General features: G+C 42.3%; 2 protein-coding genes across 6 annotated transcripts in view; one reads left to right on the top strand and one right to left on the bottom strand.

Annotated features, from left to right (window-relative positions):
• KCNIP1 (potassium voltage-gated channel interacting protein 1) overlaps nt 1–19,270 on the bottom strand; it is an 803,899-nt gene that overhangs the window by 219,128 nt on the left and 565,501 nt on the right. The window contains exon 2 of one of the 5 annotated variants that reach the window (XM_048862518.2): nt 16,164–16,267. The exons of the other annotated variants lie outside the window; for them this stretch is intronic. The gene's annotated coding sequence lies outside the window, so the exon portion shown is untranslated. The remainder of the gene's footprint in view (nt 1–16,163; nt 16,268–19,270) is intronic. 5 annotated transcript variants of the gene reach the window in all.
• Nucleotides 1–19,270, top strand: part of LOC142068388 (uncharacterized) — a 798,233-nt gene that overhangs the window by 249,798 nt on the left and 529,165 nt on the right. The window lies entirely within an intron of this gene.

The following is a 19,270-nucleotide window of genomic DNA, read 5'->3' as shown; positions in this document are numbered from 1 at the left end:
AGGGCCAAAAAAGTGCCATCATGGCTAAATAACAAAGTAAAAGAAGAAAAGGAGTACTTGTGGCACCTTAGAGACTAACCAATTTATTTGAGCATGAGCTTTCGTGAGCTACAGCTCACTTCATCAGATGTTTACCGTGGAAACTGCAGCAGACTTTATATACACACAGAGAATATGAAACAATACCTCCTCCCACCCCACTGTCCTGCTGGTAATAGCTTATCTAAAGTGATCAACAGGTGGGCCATTTCCAGCACAAATCCAGGTTTTCTCACCCTCCACCCCCCACACAAATTCACTCTCCTGCTGGTGCTAGCCCATCCAAAGTGACAACTCTTTGCATAATCAAGTCGGGCTATTTCCTGCATAGATCAAGGTTTTCTCACATCCCCCCCACCCCCATACACACACAAACTCACTCTCCTGCTGGTAATAGCTCATCTAAACTGACCACTCTCCAAGTTTAAATCCAAGTTAAACCAGAACATCTGGCGGGGGGGGGTAGGAAAAAACAAGAGGAAACAGGCTACCTTGCATATACTTATCCTTGCAACAAAGCCCGTTGCCAATTGTGCCCACATATCTATTCAGGGGACACCATCACAGGGCCTAATAACATCAGCCACACTATCAGAGGCTCGTTCACCTGCACATCCACCAATGTGATATATGCCATCATGTGCCAGCAATGCCCCTCTGCCATGTACATTGGTCAAACTGGACAGTCTCTACGTAAAAGAATAAATGGACACAAATCAGATGTCAAGAATTATAACATTCATAAACCAGTCGGAGAACACTTCAATCTCTCTGGTCACGCAATCACAGACATGAAGGTCGCTATCTTAAAACAAAAAAACTTCAAATCCAGACTCCAGCGAGAAACTGCTGAATTGGAATTCATTTGCAAATTGGATACTATTAATTTAGGCTTAAATAGAGACTGGGAGTGGCTAAGTCATTATGCAAGGTAGCCTGTTTCCTCTTGTTTTTTCCTACCCCCCCCCCCCCCCGATGTTCTGGTTTAACTTGGATTTAAACTTGGAGAGTGGTCAGTTTAGATGAGCTATTACCAGCAGGAGAGTGAGTTTGTGTGTGTATGGGGGTGGGGGGGATGTGAGAAAACCTTGATCTATGCAGGAAATAGCCCGACTTGATTATGCAAAGAGTTGTCACTTTGGATGGGCTAGCACCAGCAGGAGAGTGAATTTGTGTGGGGGGTGGAGGGTGAGAAAACCTGGATTTGTGCTGGAAATGGCCCACCTGTTGATCACTTTAGATAAGCTATTACCAGCAGGACAGTGGGGTGGGAGGAGGTATTGTTTCATATTCTCTGTGTGTATATAAAGTCTGCTGCAGTTTCCACGGTAAACATCTGATGAAGTGAGCTGTAGCTCACGAAAGCTCATGCTCAAATAAATTGGTTAGTCTCTAAGGTGCCACAAGTACTCCTTTTCTTTTTGCGAATACAGACTAACACGGCTGTTCCTCTGAAACCTGTCAAAGTAAAAGAAGTGGTTAGAAGCAAAAAGACAACCAATAAAAATTGGAAATCAAATCCTACCGAGGAAAATAGAAAGGAGCATAAACTCAGGCAAGTCAAAGTATAATTAGGCAGACCAACAAAAAAAATTGGAAGAGCAACTAGACAAAGACTCAAACTAACTGCAAAAATTAACAACCAGTTGGGCCAATCAACAATCAAGGTGCTGAAGGAGCACTCAAGGAAGACAAGGTCATTGAGGAAAAGCTAAAAGAATTTTTTGCATTCACTTCAGAGGATGTGAGGGAGGTTCCCACACCTGAGCCTTTCTTTTTAGGTGACAGATATGAGGAAGTGTCCCAGACTGATGTGTCGGTAGAGGAAGTTTTGGAACAAACTGATAAATAAAACAGGAATGAGTCACCAGAATTGGATGGTATTCATCCAAGAGTTCTGAAAACTCAAATATGAAATTGCAGAACTACTAACGCTGTTACGTAACCTATCACTTAAATCAGCTTCTGTACCAGATGACTGGAGGATAGCTAATGTGACATGATTTTTTTTAAAAAAGGATCCAGAGGTGATCCTAGCAATTACAAGCTGGTAAGCCTAACTTCAGTACAAGGCAAATTGGTTGCAACCTAATTTTTGACTGCTTGACTTTGCAACTTAAATGTTTTTAAATATTGTGTGTATAACTTCCAAAGTTTGTTTTTGAAAAAGCAAACTGAACCCCCCACCCGAGAAATCCCATCACGTGGACCCCTATTGATTCCCACATATTTGATTAACAGGGTTGGAACCTTTAGATCCACCACACAAATCTCTGCCACTTGAGCTAATGGAATAACTGAAAGCAATAGTAGGTTGTCATTCTCTATGTGAGCCAGCTAATAGAAGGGGATGAGACACACATTTAGCCAGCAGAATTTCAGTTATACGCTGACAGCAGAGGAATACAGAGACTCAGACCTCCTGGATTCTATTCCGTGTTCTGAGATGGGTGTACACTCTGGTGGTAACAGACCCTTCTGCCCCATATCCCAAGCCTGAGCTCTTCTGCTCCTGACGTGTCCAACTTGCTCTTCTCCCAGTTTCTCGCCTTCTCACCACCAGACTGTTTAATCACACTCCCCATTTCCTCCCACTGTTCCATGTCCCAATGCCACCCCTGAACACTTCATTTCACTTCTCCCCTCCTTGTCCCAGTGTCCTGCCTTGCTACCTTTCCAGGCCTGGATCCTCACTGTTCTGCCTTCCAGTCAGATAGCTTCCCATCTCCTTGCTGCCTGGCATCGTCAGCAGAAGCAACTGAGACAGTCTCCATGTTTTCAGTTCCTTTGCCTGGCATCACAACAGCCCACAGCAGCCAGGAGTAATTGCAACGGAAGTCCTGCTCAATACTTGCAGCCCTGGGATGGAGCATACTCAGGGCAGACAGAATCTTGGGAAAGTTTAGCAACCCAATTCTAAGCAACCTCTACTGAGCATGTGCAAACTGATCTTCAGAGGTTCATAAATTGGCCAAATTTGGGGATTTTTTTTTCTCAGGATGTCAACATAATAATACCTAGCACTTACTTAGTGCTCTTCGTTAGTACGTATGAAAGTACTTTCCTAAGAGTGCGATGTATGATTATCCCCATTTTACAGGTGGGGAAACTGAGGCACTGAAGTGACTTGCCCAGTGTCGCTTAGCAGGCCAATGGCAGAGCTGGGAATAGAACCCAATCCAGCCCCAATCCAGTGTTCTGTATTTCAGGCCACGGGGTGAATGCCCGGCCAAATTTCAATCCCTGTTCCGTAGGTTGGAGGCACTAGAGCTTCTAAACAAAGTGGGTTGTAAGAAATTTTTAACATGGGCAAAACATATTTTATCCTTACCCTGTCCTGAATTGCTGACATTTTCTGGAAGTGTTCAGACTGAGGCAGGCATAGACCATGGGAAACTTCAGCCCATATGCTTAAACGTTTGCCAAACTATAAGCAACTGAAAATGGTCTCATAATGATATGTGTCAGGCAACTTGAACTATAGGCATAGCTACCAGCACTGGAAAATTGTGGCCGATTAGAATAATGAAACATCCACTAGTAAATTATACCCAACATATTTATTTCATGGAGGCTTAGACATTTCATCACTTCACAATTAAATGCCAAATGACTTACATAGGTAATTAATTAGATAAAGAGCATTACATTTAATAGCACCTTAAGCATGGCTGTCCAAGAGATATAATCTGAAAGATCCAACAGCATCAGTAGAAATACTAGTATCCTGCCCAAGTTTAAATCATGTGTAACCAGGCCTAATTATCTCATTTCAAAAGTTGCCAACTCAATTTTTAGGAGCACTCACCTGCTAAACATATGCTGGGATTTAGGATTTTGGGTTCACCTCTCCCACTTCCTTCTATCTTATTGCTATACCTGATTTCCTATTTTCCTGGCACTGCAAGGTCAGACTAGTGACTTGATAAACTCTTGAGTGTCTATGGGTATTATGTGAGGCTGATCTTTGTTTTATTTGTTTTGATCAGTACCCCATACCAAATCCGCCCTTGCTTTCATGTTAGATCACTGGCATGATCTTAAATGTTTGGTCTCAAAGCTCAATGCTGTTTTTTCATGCACAAAGAGCAAGTCATACTTTCAAGTCTAAAATTATTCTAAATGATATTTAATTTAAAGAAAAAAGACTAGAGAACAAAAGGAAGTGTCATGACATATCTGCCAAGTTTTGTGCAGTTCTAGGACTGACATTTAATGGCAATTAATTTGAGATAATTTGCATATTTGCAAATAATTTGCATATAACCATACATTCCTGCCTTCAAAAAATGTGTAGATTTAATACTGATGAAAGGTATAAAATTTGTGATGTGATAGTGGGAATGAAAGCTCAAACTCATCTCACAATCACCAAACACCCAGTAAATGGAATAGTTTTTAATCTCTACTGGTCTGAGCTGGTTTCAAACAGGTGACAGACTGAAGTTCATTAGCAACCGTCTATGGCATCCAATCTCCTAACAAGTGCTAACTGCTAATTTCTTAGGATAAATTGCCATTGCTATATACATATTATAGATGGAGCTAGCAGTACCATCTGTTAAAGTTGTCCGATACATCTGTTTTCAGTGGTTTATAACTTTGTCAAACTTTAACTGTTCTGGCTGAAGGTTTCCATGGTGGATGCCTGCCTCTGACTGATTTCTGTTTGGAAAAAGTTTCAAATGAAACAGTTCAGCTGTTTCTGAGAATAAAGTTAGGAGAAATGCTTCTGCCATGCTAAAAAATTCCAATGACATTTTCTCTGAGACGCTCTAGAGACCCCCATTCTTTGAATGAGGGACTTGATATTGGGCAGGGGCTGGCCTTTGTATCAGAGATGTGCGTTTGGTTGTTCCTGTGAAAGTCTCACGTGAACATTGTGAAGATAAATCAATTAATGTTTGTGAAGCCGTCAGATACTATAGCAGTGAGCGCCATGGAAAAGCCCATAAGGTAAGTTAATAATTCTGTCTTCAGAGCAGGGTTTGAATCGTGGGCAGTAAATAAGGCCTAGGGCCACCCATTGTTAAATGAGGCTAAAACAAGATATTGACTTGCTGCTCGTTGAGTGAGCACGGTTTACTCTGGGCCCTGATCAGGTAATTAAAGCCTGTATTGTAATGCATATCCACAAGGGGGGCAAGGTTAAAGTTAAAAAAATTGTGTATAATACAGATATAACTCACACAGAGACAGAAATTATCATTAAGGTTACACAGTCAAACACTCAAAAGTTACAAAATGCCTGAATTACGGTGGCCTGTGAAAGCTTAACTCTGCCCTCTTGCGAGTATACCTACATTTTGTGTCACATGATCTTAAGTGGTTTTTGTTTGCCTTTCCCTCTGTTTCCCTCAGGTGACTCTTTCTTTTCCACACTATCTAGGCCTTTGTAATCCTTTCCCACTCAACCCCCCCTCCCACACACATACATCAAGTCAAGTTTGCAAATGCTTCTTCCTCTTTGCATCACACCAGGCTTCCCTTCCTCCCACAGCCTGCTGCGTAACAAAAAAGAATACAGACTAAAGCTTTTCACAGTTGTCCACATTTTCCACGTGGGTCAGCTTTGTGGTTCCCAAAGGGACTGTACGAGTCCTCAGCCTCTCGAAAAAGCAAGTCCCGAATGTCTCAAGTTGGGTACCCCAAAAGTGAGGCATCCAAAGTCAGTGGCTACTTCTGAAAATGTGGCTGATAACATACAAAGAAGAAAGCAGTATAAGGATTTCAACCCCTTCTTGCTACCTCACTTAATTTCTAATTTCCTATCCCAAGGCACCGCATTATTCAGTGAATGAAGTGAGTGATTGGTTTTACAAAGAATTCTAGTTCTGAAATACTGTTTTTTCCAATGGTTAGAACAAGGTAATTACACTTTAATATAGTTGAGAAAACAAATGATCCCAAAGCAGAAAGCGTATTTTCAGCTTGCAATGTAAACAAACAAACAAACAACAAAAAACGCATAAGAATGATGGAAATAACATGGGGATTGAAATAATTCAAGATGCTGTTTCTGCTTATATTTATTTTTGCACGGTTGCCTAATAGGAAATAGATTAAAAATGAAGTGCTGTCACAAATTGATAGACAGCCTGCATCTCATCCTCCCTGCAAAGTTAATAGGACTGCAAAAGCCTTAAATACTGTAGGCTGCTGAAACAATTAAAAAAGAAAGTAACCATTATCTAATAATAATGAAAAACAAACAACAAATAGCTATTACATAGGATGTTTTATCAGTAGATCTCAAAGTGCTTTACAAAGGGGGGGGTTCAGTATCATTATCCCCATTTTACAGGTGGGGAAACTGAGGCACAGAGCAGTGAAGTGATTTGCCCAAGGTCATCCAGCAGGCCAGTGGCAGAACCAGCTATCACGGCTAAGTCTACTGAGTCCCATCCCAGTGCTCTAACCACTAGCCAACAATCCCTTCCCTCTGTGAAAGTCAGGTTTTGCTGTTTCCAATGGATGAGCAGATGTTAACATCACACTATGACAGAGTTAGTTGCCAAAAAACCAGCTCTCTAAACCCAATGTGTAATGAACCCATGGCCAAATGACTCCATTGTAATCAACAGGGATAAAACCTGTGACCTTTAGCACCAAAAGCCCCTACTACTTGAGCTAAAGATTAACCTCCCCCGCTGTCCGTAAGCAGCAGACTCTTACAGTATGTCTACACTGCAATAAAAAACCATAGCACCAAGTCTCTGAGCCCAGGTCAGCTGATTCGACCTTGTGAGACTTGAGCTATGGGGCTAAAAATTGCCATGTAGACATATGGGCTTGGGCTGGAGCCCAGGCTCCGAGACCTTTCCCTCCACCCCCTTACAGGGTCTCAGAGTCAGCTGACATACACCAGCTGCAGACGTGTCATGGGTCTTTTGCACAGTGTAGAGGTACCCTTAGGTAACTCTACACTTGAGCTGGGAGGTCGAATTCCCAGCTCACGTAGACGTACCTGTACTAGTGCTGCCTGAACTAGCACCAAAAAATAGCAGCCTGGTCAGGGTGGCACAGGTGGCAGCTTGGGCTATCCGTCTGGACTAGCCGGATCCCCTGGGTACATAGCTGGGAGGCTAGCCTGAGTCACCACCGAGCTATCCCAGATACACTGCTATTCTTAGCGCACTAGTTTGAGCAGAGCTAACACAGGTACTTTGATCTAAATGGCGAGGAAACATACCTCTCAGCTCAAACAGATGCAGTCTCACTCTCACAAAGTCAGGAGACATGCACTAAGTCAGTGTGCTGCAAATGGTATTGAAGACTGTTTTTTTAAAAAAAACTTTCCATAAGAAGATAAGATCAAATTGTTAGGGCCCAATTCTGTAAGGTGCAAAGTGCCCTCAAGTTCTCTTAACTTCAGTGGATCCACCTCTTGGGGATTCTGTTTGATAGAAGAACAGTGTAACCCCAAGTCAAAACCTCCCAGCCTTCTTCCCCAAGCTTACTAATCCCTTAAGCCTTTCCCATGGCTCAACAGTCCTTTCAGTCCTTACCGCTACTTCACTGTGCTCTCAGTCCTTACAAGAGCTTCCCCCTACTTCCAGGGCTTCCCCATCCTATATAGTCTCTCTCAGCTGAGCAGTCTTCCTCTCTGACGCCGCTCCCCCACATCTCTACAGGCCTCTGCCGAGGCTTCCCCAAGGCCCTTCGCACTAGGACTCTTTCCTTAAGACTTCTGCCTAGGAACTGTGGCAAATAATCTACAGCTTGGCCTCTTCTCCGGAGTCCCTTCCTAACTCAACTACTGGTTTGTCCTTGTACCTTATCCTGCTACTTGGCCACCTGGTTTCTGTCACCTGGAAAACAATTCCCTTATACAGCCAGTCTTGGAATGGGCACAGTGGGATGTGCATGCATCCCAGGCCAAAGTAATGTTACATCCTCTGTATACGAAGGGGCCACCACTGACATCAGTGTGTAAAGGGGAATATTCAAAGGCTCACTTCTGAGTACCTCCTGCAGGGATGGAGGGCCCATTTTGATGCCTGAAGTAGTAAAGAGGTCTGCTGGGTTGGAACTAAGAGGAGACTGATCATACTCCAAGATCAGAATTCTTTGCTGTTGCTTATTGTGCCTGTCAAATAGCCCCAGAGCAAGTGAAGTGAACACTGCAAGGGTTAACATTATATGTTTCAATTTGCTGGAGGAGACAATCTTCAAGCTGGAAAAATAAAAAAAACAAACCTGGAACCTGCATTATCAACATTTCTCTTCCACGGAGATGTGATTTTTAACACCAAACTTTTTGTTCAACCCCCGGGCAAGAGATTTGTCTGTTTCCAAAGTTATACACACTGCACTGAATCTGAGTGAAAGATAGCGCTTCAGTCTTTGCATTAGACATTAGTGTCAGCCATTTTTAGGATTAATGACCCCGAGAAATGGCGATGATGAGACAAATCAGCTGGTGAGCATTCTTTCACACAAAGTTCAATATAAATTTCAGAGCAGAAAGTTTCATCAGAAGCACTCTTGTACCGGGCAACAAAGCTGCTGGATATAGGATTTGAATGGTGGTGGCTCATAGGATGTTATTGCAAAACAAATGAAAGAAGACACTCTGCCAATTAAATCATGGGAATTTAATTGTGATACTTATATTTCTTTTCACTTTAAGTAGGAGTGTGTTGTTACAGCTGATGTGGTGCAGATCTAGCATTAAATGCTGGTGCTGTAATCTATTTTATCTGCATACACAATTAGCATTCACTCTCCTATCACTGGGTTTTGTTATTTATACCTTCAAAAAATAGTAAATAATTTGTACATTTGTAAAACCTTCCATACAGTAACAGGCTTTCAAGACTCCATCCAGTGGAAGCAGATTCAGCCATAACAGGGACTGCTGCACTGGGGAGGGAGTAAAACAGGGACCAGTCAGGACCACCCCTTCCCTCAGCACCCTCCTGTGTAGGGGAGACCTTGCACACATTTTATGGAGGCACTAGGACCCAGGTGGGGTCTTCCCCTCCCTCCATTTATCATTGGGGAAAAACTGCAGAGAGGAGCCAGCCAGAGAGTCCAGCTGGCAGGGATAGAGACAGCCAGAGCAGGGACCTCTGGAAAGGCAGAGAACTTGCTATAGTTTTGACACGACTTTCTCTGCCCTGTGCTGACTGGCTTTTTGTGACAACCCTAACCCACCATCTTCTTCCTCCAGCTTCATTCCACACCTGTCCCTCCTTTTCTCTTCTGCCCTACCCCCCCCACCAACTTTCCTCTCCCTTTTCTTTCCATTTAGCTGATCCCCTCCTAAGTAACCCACCCCAAAAAGAATCGTGGAACTAACATGAAAAAAACCTAACTGGCTTCAAGACTGAGCTTGATACGGTTATGGAGGGGATGGTATGATGAGACTGCCTATGATGGCATGTAGACAATCTGTGATTGCTAGCAGCAAATATATCCAATGGCTGGGGATGGGACACTAGATGGGGAAGGCTCTGAGTTACTACGGAGAATTCTTTCCCAGGTGTCTGCCTGGTGGGTCTTGCCCACATGCTCAGAGTCTAACTGATCCTTCTATTTGGGGTCAGAAAGGAATTTTCCCTTGGATCAGATTGGCAGAGACCCTGTGGAGGGAGGAGGGGTGGTTCTCCTTCCTCTGCAGCATGGGGCACCAATCACTTGCAGGTTTAAACCCATGTAAATGGTAGATTATCTGTAACTTGAAGTTTTTAAATCATGGTTTGAGGACTTCAATAACTCAGCCAGAGGTTAGGGGTCTATTACAGGAGTGGGTGGGTGAGGTTCTGTGCCCTGTAGTGTGCAGGAGGTGAGACTAGATGATCATGGTGGTCTCTTCTGGCCTTAAAGTCTTTGTTTGCTGCCATCCCATTGGTCACAGTGCTGGTGTGTTCTACCCCTTCCCGCATCCTGAGTCTGTCTAATATGTTTAGACTGTAAGCTCTTCAGGGTAGGGCACATCAACTACCCTGTGTTCATACAGCACCTAGAACCATGGTGCCTCATTCTTGACTGGCCCTTAGCCACTACTGTAATAAACATGATTAAAAGTGATTTACAAATATTAATTCATTAACCCTAAACACTTCTTTGAGGTATGTATTATCCTCCCCCATTTTACAGATAGATAAAATGATGCACAACGAGGTTAACTGACTTTACCAGGGTCACAAAGGAAATTGAAAAAGTCCAAACAAGGCCAGTGTAAATGATCAGAGGCCTGGAAAGATGATATATGGAGAGATTGAACAATAGGGCTATTTAGATTAGAGAGGGCATGAATGAGAGACATGATAGGTGATCAGTTATAGAAGTCTCTTGCCAGTGCCTATTTTCTCTTTATCATAATAAAACAAGCGGACATCTGTTAAAATTAAAATGCGAGAAATTTTAAAAGTGAAAAATGGATACAGTTTTACACAAGGTGTGTCCAGCCTGTGGAACTCATTGCCACAGGGTCTCATGGGGGCCAAGTGTTTAGCAGGATTCAAAAGAGAGAGATGAATAATATAAAAATCCATAAGTACACTACAAAGGATTAAAATAAAAGGATCATCATCTCTCTTTTGCTTTAGGACATAAGCCAACAACTAAGGGCATGGGGTTAGGAAGGTGCTTCCCTCATGGGAATATTATAATATTTAATAAAGGTTAAACAGGCTTTTAGGCTGAGTAGGGATCTGAGAATCTCACTGTCAGCCATAGATAAAATATAATATCCAGTTGCTGTATCTATGCATAACAAGAACAATCCCACTACAGAACAGGCCAGATCCTTTTAATAGTGAGTGTGGGGAGTAGGTGGGGGGGGGGAGATTTGCTGGAGGGCTAGTGTCTAGTTTATCTCCATTTTTGTTGCCTCGTGTCAGTAGCACAGTGGATTATGGCAGCTGAGACTGTGTTTAGTATCATGTTTATTCTGATTTCTGAAACTTTTAAAGAAAAATTCGTGGACCATTCTGGCACTTCAAAAAGCTGTGGGTTTTCCTTTCCCTTTTACTCATTCCAATTGATAGTGGTTTTTAAAAAACAAACAATCATTCCAGAGGCTGCCATCATAATTTTAATTTTTGCATCTGCATCCATGAGTAACACAGGGTCAGTGCACATAAGGGACCACCCAGGCTGCCCTATATCTCATTATTGTATTGGGACCAGACCACCCCGACATATATGCTATTGTAACATATGATCTACCGCTGTGGTTTTCTCCCCATGTAGTGGCCGGACTAAGGTTTTAAGATTAAGAGGTTTAAGAATCTGCTATTCTCTCCACATTAACAGCTCTGGTCACTTAGTTCAAGCTGTTCAGCCTCTCATGCTTTTAGATGCAGAGTTTGCACGTTTAGTCCCCACAGATACACCAACCAAGGGCAACATAGTTGTGACTAGCCTCTTATGGGTGGGTGAGAGGGATTAAGCAGCTTTTCCCCCCAATCCCTTTGCAGGGGCATGTCACAGTAGTAGTTGCTGGGTCACTGAGCACCTGTTAAGATTCATACCAAGAGCAGTGCTCTATTATAGCTAGGCCAGCCTGGAGCTTGCTGTACCTGTTCAAAGGGAGCTGCAGGAGCTGCTCTGGCCTATGCTTCCCATAATCCTGAACCTCAGCCATAATGCCTCTTGGAGCTGCTATTGTGGTGGAGTGTCTCCATAGCTACCCTGTCACAAGACTGTAGACTGATGCCCACAATCCAGCCACGCATCTGGAGCAGGGGTAGAAGAAATTTGGAAAATAAGATTAGATGACAGGAGACAAAAGAAAATCTTAGAAAATGCAAACAATGTCCAGATGCTGAACAGAACTGCCCTCAAACTTTCCTGGTTTCTGCCATTACAGAATGATTCTGCCCTTGGTTGCAGGGCTCTACTGACTTCAGTGGTATCAATACCCTAGTAACATAGGGCAGAATTGTTCTGGATTTTGGATAAGAATTTCCACCATGCAAAGGGCGATGCTATACACACATGGCTATAAGTTATAATACTTTGTACTTCTATAGTCTGTATCCTCTAAGGGTCTCAAAGCACTTAAACCCTTAAATATCACAAGCTCTGTGAGCTGGTTAATTATTATCTAACTCATTTTATGGATAGGAAAAAATGTAGCACAAGTCATACAGCAGGTTAGGGACCGAGCAAAGAATGTAATCCATTTCATTTGATCTCCATTCCCTTACTCTAACCTCTTGATTACTCTCCCCCTCAAAAAGTATTTGAGCATTGTAGTACAATATTCATTAACCTCTCTCAATAGACCAGAGAGCAGAAACTCAAGTTCATATTTTCTTGGCTCCTTGGATAATTACTAATATTTTTTTCATGCGTCAATTCAAAACTAATTTATTTTGTGGACAGCAAATGGCTCTTCTTGGAGTTTAGGTAGGGGATAGCTTTTGATTAGTGGCTGTTTTATTTTACTCCACTTGCATATTCAGTGTCCTGTTTTACGAGGGGAGTCTCTTGTCATAGTTCACTTTACTCTGCAATTCCTTTATAATTTGTGTGTGTGTGTGTCTGGCTAATGGCGCGCTGCAGGGTTCAAAGATGTTTTCTTGCTTTCAAAGAGTAGTCTTTGTGTGCAAGTTGTCCCAAGTCTGATATGCAGCAGCGTTATGGTTTTGCTCTTGATTGAGCGCTGCTGCCCTGAGTTTCTTTTAAAGCTCTAGCTATTCTGGGAGATGTGTATAATTTAATATGTTCAATAGATTTCTTGTCAGGCATTCATGTACGACTTCCTTCATCTCTCACTAGGATGTTTGATTTTCCACAGTAATTGGTTTTTGCTGCATTTGTGTTTCCTTCTATGACCTGTGGTAAATCCATGGTTTTCTAGCTGAGGGCTGGTTAAGCATTTGCTGATACCTACAATACTGTGTTAGTTTTTAGGCAACTCTAAGTCCTTTTGTGTATGGTTTCAACACACACCTTAATATAGCCTATATGCAGTGTTGGGTAAAAGCACCCCCACCTGAACTGAAACCAAGTTAGAGAGGGTGCCATGAGCATGCAATTTAAGTCCATTGAGGTACTATAGGGACTATGATTTAGCTATCGGCCAACCCTGAGAATCCAAGAAAAGCACAAATCAGAGGGCTTTCCTTGAAGGAAAATAGCCTGAAGCATAGCAGGGCTCAGAGAAGGAATCCTCAGTACTAACATTTGTTTCAATGGCGAACGTGCAACCCATTAAAACAAAATGGGAGGCAGAGGGAATGAGAAAGCGTTAAACCTGCAATTCATTCAGAGGGGCAATGACTGGAGAGTACAGAGTTAGGGAGATGCCCAAATCTTCCCTGCAGTGATGGCACCCATGCTGCAGGCACATAAAACCCAGGAAACTGGTCTCTGGCTGGCAATGGAAGGTGATGTGAAGGATCAGCTGAGATAGTTCACTGCTCCTCTTCAAAATGGGATTTGGCCCACTGCAGGCAAATCCAGTGGCATCAGCCTCAACATCCTCCTTTCCACATGCCAGTCCTTCCTCCATAGAGCATAGGCAGGAGCGAAGTCCCTTTGGATCAGCTCTCTGCTGCTTAACCAACAACAAGATAGTGAGCAAGGCATTTGGCCCTTATGCTGACAGGCACCCAAGGAATTCAGGATGATATTTTCACAGAAACAATATTTCCCTGGATAACTTTTCCAAAAGCCTCTAGATGATTTTGGCACATAAGTTCCATTGACTTTCAATGAGAAATATGCTCAGTGCTCAATGCTTAAGCCACTTCGGAAAATGGCACTTAAGAACTTTTGAAAAATGTACATCCTGTCCATATTCAAACAAAAAAGTCAAATTAAAGTTAGCTGTGAAACTGAAGATTTTCCATTACATTTAGACATGGCTCAGGGAATACTGACATGCCATTATATAGCTGAAAAATTTAAGAGTGACCACTGTTCGTATTCTAGAAAACACATTTTCTCTTTACCATTACATTTTGATTTTTTTTCTTAATGAAATAAATAAATACATTAAAATTGTGTTTTATTTTTCAAATCACAGAGTGCATGTGCAGACCTTAAAATGACAAGGCTCAACATGGCTCCCAAGAGTGAAACATCATCCCCACTAAAACAGTAGAAGTGAACTGGTCTTTCATCTCTGCTTCAATTTATTCTACCACCAAATGGGAAGAATACTCATCTACTTCAAAGTTCTTTCTAGGTACTTAAATGGCTCCCCAACACCAAGGCATCTGAATTCCTCACAATCTTCAGTGAATTTATCTTCCCAACACCCCTGTTAGGCAGGGAAACGGCAGTGTCACCATTTTACAGATGGGGACTGAGGTACAGAGAGACTAAGTGACTTGACCAAGGTCACCCAGAAAGTCAGTGACAGAGCAACAAATTGGACCCAGGGTTTCTGAATTCCAACCCGATGCCCTAACTATAGGACAATCCTTCCTCACGTTTGTAAGGATTCAGTTGTAGTTTGCAAAATAAGTATGATAACTGTGAAGAGGGAATGGGGGGAGAAAAAGGCAGTATTGTTAGCACAGTGGACCTGATACCAAGCCTGCTGAAGTCATTGGAAAGGGTCTCTCTGGCTTTCGTAGGCTTTGGATCAGGCACATTGTGAATACGTTACTAAATGAAGAAACAGTCTGCCACTCTTACTAACAATGAGTAGTCTCAATCCCTACTCAACATGACTGGCAAAATCAGACCCGGAGGGATAAAGAGCAAAGAGGACAAAGTGTATTAATTGTTTAAAGTATGTGGCTCAGTGCAGAAAGCCACATGTTCTTTTTAAATTTTTGCATGCAAACCTTGTGTTGTCTGACACTGAACGAGTACTGGCTATGAACTCCTCTCCTCTCTCATTTGTTTCCTCTCTTTTTTCCCCATAAGTACATTATTTCTGGGGCTGCTGGCAGCGCTCAGCGCTAGTGGCAGCAGCTTTCAACCTTTTCATTCTGCACTTAAAAAGCTCAGTTGGGAGTTTTAAACAGCTGAGCCCAAAATGAAGCTTTTGAAATTAAAAAGCAAAAGTGCAAACAACTGCAGGGAGTGCTTCTGAAACCGTTGGACGATGGGCAGAAGTATCAGCTCTCAAGGACAAACAGCTGATTCCCCACCAAATAATGTATTCATACAAGACTGCATACTTGCCAACAGCGATTGGTTTCTGCACTGTATTACAGGTCAGTCTGTTCTGGGCAAATGGGACAGAAGAAAATGGATTCAAGACACACTTCAGCCCTAGAGGTTGCCAAGTGGGACTGCTATTTCCTGTATTCACCATTGCTCTCACCTTCCCCTCTCCTGAGCTAGCATTCCCGAGTGCATGGATATTTCCTCCCACCCCTTAGGAAGCATTGTCAGTTCCCCTTGGGGAGGGCATGGGGTGTGTGTGAGAGAATCAGGGGAGGAACTAGAAGAAGGTAGACATCTGGTGCTGGGATTTAGTAAGAGAAATCTCAAGATGGGGCAGGGAGAGAGAACATGCTAGGGCTACCGATTCAACATGGTTAAACAAAGCAAGATCCCCACACAAAAGACTTGTAAACTAACCCAGATCTAATTAATTTTGGTAATAATGATATTCAAATTGCAATGTACAGCATCTTCCATCTGAAATCACTTTTAATTAGCGTAACTTCCCAACAGCCCTGTAAGGGGCTGCATTTGCTTTAAGGTGGGGGAACTAATGCATAGAGTTAAATGACTTGCCCAAGCTCAGAGAGGAAGCCTGGAGCAGAACTGGGAACAGAACCCAGGTCTCCTGAGTTCCAGTCCTGTGGCTGAGACAAGACCACCCTACTTTGGGATCTGCACCTTTATCCTAGGAAACTTTTGTAACATTGCATCAAACCAGTTGACTGCTCTCTTAGGCCTGCTCCTGGTCCCACATAAACTGTGAAACCCCAAAATAGCAACCACACTATCAAAACAAAGAACATTTGGCCACGTGGGAATCTAACACTTGATTGTTTCATGCAAAAAAGATGGAGAGGGTAAGAAATACTAGAAAGATAGTGAAGAATTGGGTGGAAAAATTCTAAAATGGACAATTTTTTTGCAAATATTGTCAATTTCAACAATGGAATTTTTAATGACACTTTCATTGGAAATTGTTCTTGAAATTTTCTAGTAACAAAATTAGAACACAACTAATTACTAATGGTCACAGTTACCTTTCTGGTCGACAGGTTCCACGCCGTTGAGCTCACACAGTCTTACGAATGAGCAGGATTCACTGCATTAGAAAGTATATTCTGTAAAGCATCACTTCCGTGAGCTATGTGAACAAATGAAGAATAATATGCATCATAGCCTCTTGGAATATTTATTCCCCTTCCCTCTTTCTTTAGATTTGTATGTTGCATAATTTCTGTCTGTTTTCACTACTTAAAACTAATAGAAGCATGAACTGGGTGGGGGTGGGAGGTGTGGGGTGGGAGGGCTTTTGAAAATATTTACAATTAGGTCAAAAAAACAGTCTGTTTTTGCCAAGATGTATGTTCAGTTCATTTTTTTCCTACCTCACCACATGATACAGCAGAAGAAATTCAAATTAATCAAGAATAGTAACAATTCAAAGGACAGGACAAAAAGCAAAAAAGGGACAATTTGGACTACTGGTAAAATCCTTTGCATGCAGAGGACTGAATTTGAAGCAATTTTAAGCACAGCAGCATCAACTTTGGACAAAAGTGGGTCAGGTGTTTAATGGAAAAGCACTCAGTGAAGCAAAAAAAGTTTTTTCCACTTTGCGGAACAGCAAACCTCAGGTAAGTAACAAGCCCAATGCCAGGGATTTCTGGAGATCAAAATAATTGAGATACTGTCAGTATGAAGTCAGTAATAGTTAGTGAGCTCTGTCCCTATGAGGTCTCTGCCTGAAGGATGTTCAGAAAAAAACTGAAAACCACTGTTCTCATCACATGCGTTTCACATGTGGACCAGATTCATACTTGGTATAATGCCATTAAAGACAATGAAATTGCACGACTGTTGAGTCTGGCCCCATGCTTGAAGGATGAAGAATAAAGTCATGAAAGTCAATCTACCCTTTCTTAAATATCTTCCAGACTGACAACAGTCAGTCAGTTGTGAAGAAGTGATAGACATATATAGCATCTCATCACATTTTGGACCTCACCATCACCAATGTATAGCTGAATTGTCTGAGGCCAAGAATTTTCCAACAATGCAGATGTATATTTTATCCACGAAATAAACTGTCCACAAGTAACAATGCACCTTAAACTTGAATTGTAATCGCTGGAAAAAGATTTGGAAGTCAATAAACAGTTCAAATCAAAGAGTTCCACATTTGAAGACAAATCAGGACAACATAGCCCAGGCTGTTCCACTTCTGGGCTTCGCCAGAGTTCCCTCACTTCCCCTCTGAGTTGTAATATGTTGGGGCAAGAATTGGTCAGGGTCTGACTCCTTACTGCAGCTCTCCTTAGTGCCAAACCCCAATGCTCTCTGGCCCAATGCTCAGTTCTACCAGAGCTCTACTCAGTGCAGAAACTGAGGTTTTATGGGTGCTTCAGGTACCTTTATGCCTCCCCTAGTCTGTGCAGAACAAAGGATCGCGAGGCACCCAGTGTAAGTTCAAATAGTCGTAGGGCTCCTTTAACTTACACTCAATTTTCAACTACCCCCACCCCCGGGCCAGTGTGGCAGCCAAGAATAGAACACAGCAACACTCCAACCGTGCCCCCTCCTTCCCATCTACCCCAGCGACTCAGGAACAGTTAAGCGCCAGTACAGTGGCTCTGTGTCCCCCAGGGAATCCCCAAACACTGGCGTTATGGCCTCGTTATGTCACCAGAGTGGCACAAAAGCGGCTGTAGGACTAAAAACAACAATATACAACTGTACGGAAACACAAATAGTGTTTTTGCCATCCTCTTCCTCCATTTATATTGCTTCTCTCATCCTCAAACTGCATGAACAGTGATCTAGTTCAATAATGCTGAAGTAAACATTTTAAAACAGAAAAAGAATTTTAAAAGTTAACTACCATCACAGCAGGTTGAAATTGGATTTTCCACAGAAAAAAAATTCCATGTTAATTAAAATTTGAGTTAACAACAAAAATTAAAAAAAAAAAAGTCAATGGTATACTTAAATGAAAAATTCTCACAAAAATTTGGTTCAGTCAAAAGCCTTTTTTCATTGCAAAGTTTGGATGAAAATAATTGGCCAGCTGTAATAGCCATATAGAAGTCCTAGATCATAAACATAACTAACCCATGACAACAGTACATTTTCACAAGCCCCCAAGCACCGTCCAGTGACAGTGGGAGAGCCACGCTAAAAATCAAGCCTTTGGAACTTGCACAGGAACTGTTAAAATGTCTTCCTATAAAACGGTACCTGGGATAGTTAGACACACTATAAGAAACACGCACAGCAGGCACTTTGCATTTCAGCAAACACTTCTGCAGTCCACCTACAAGTATGCCTACACGAAGCCATGCTACAGTAAAATTCAAGTTGGTTCATCTTCCTATGAGGAAGGTGATAAGGAGTGGTTTAATTTGTAAGCTTAAGTATTTTCTAGGGGGTTGTTGTCACACAACATTCTTTACATTAGTTTTCCTAAACTTATAATGCATCACTGAGTTAAATATTTATTAAACTGCTCCATAAACCCTCCTCCATGCTTCTTTCTTTGTCCTTTAAGAGGATGGAGCTATACTTCTGAAACCACAGAAATAGCCTTCATACATAAGGGCCGAGCTGACTTCCAAATACTGCATTTATACCAGGGCTGATCAGTTGAATCAAAGTGAGGAAACAAGCAGCTCCTGGGCACACACCATCTCTGGAACCTTTATCAAGGGCACATTTACAATGAAGCAGGGCCATAATAAAATGTTCTTGCTGACAGTGAGAAATTAAGCTACAGACCACAGAAGAAAACCCAGGTTATCGGATGCATGTGCAAATATCTTCACACCCAGGCACAATGAATTCCACTACTGTTCACATACCTGAAATCTTAGGAAAATTATACGTAAGCAATTAAGTTTGGTATTGTGATTAAGGTACTGGACGTAGACTCAAAGAAACCTGGGTTTGATTTCTGACTCTGCCACAGCCTTTCCGCATGACTCTGGGTAAGTTATTTAATTTCCATGCCTCTGTTCCCCCTCTCTAAAAGGGGGATAACACTACTTCCTTTTTTTGCATTTGTTTGTCTTGTCTGTTTCGATGGTCATCTCTTGGGGCATGAACTGTCTCCAGGTGTATGTGCAGCACCTAGCACAGTGGAGCACTGATC

Source organism: Caretta caretta, chromosome 8, assembly GCF_965140235.1.
Source record: "Caretta caretta isolate rCarCar2 chromosome 8, rCarCar1.hap1, whole genome shotgun sequence".
NCBI classification, from domain to species: Eukaryota; Metazoa; Chordata; order Testudines; family Cheloniidae; genus Caretta; species Caretta caretta.
The sequence above is the reverse complement of the archived record's forward strand: the minus strand, read 5'-3'. Positions and strand labels throughout refer to the sequence as shown.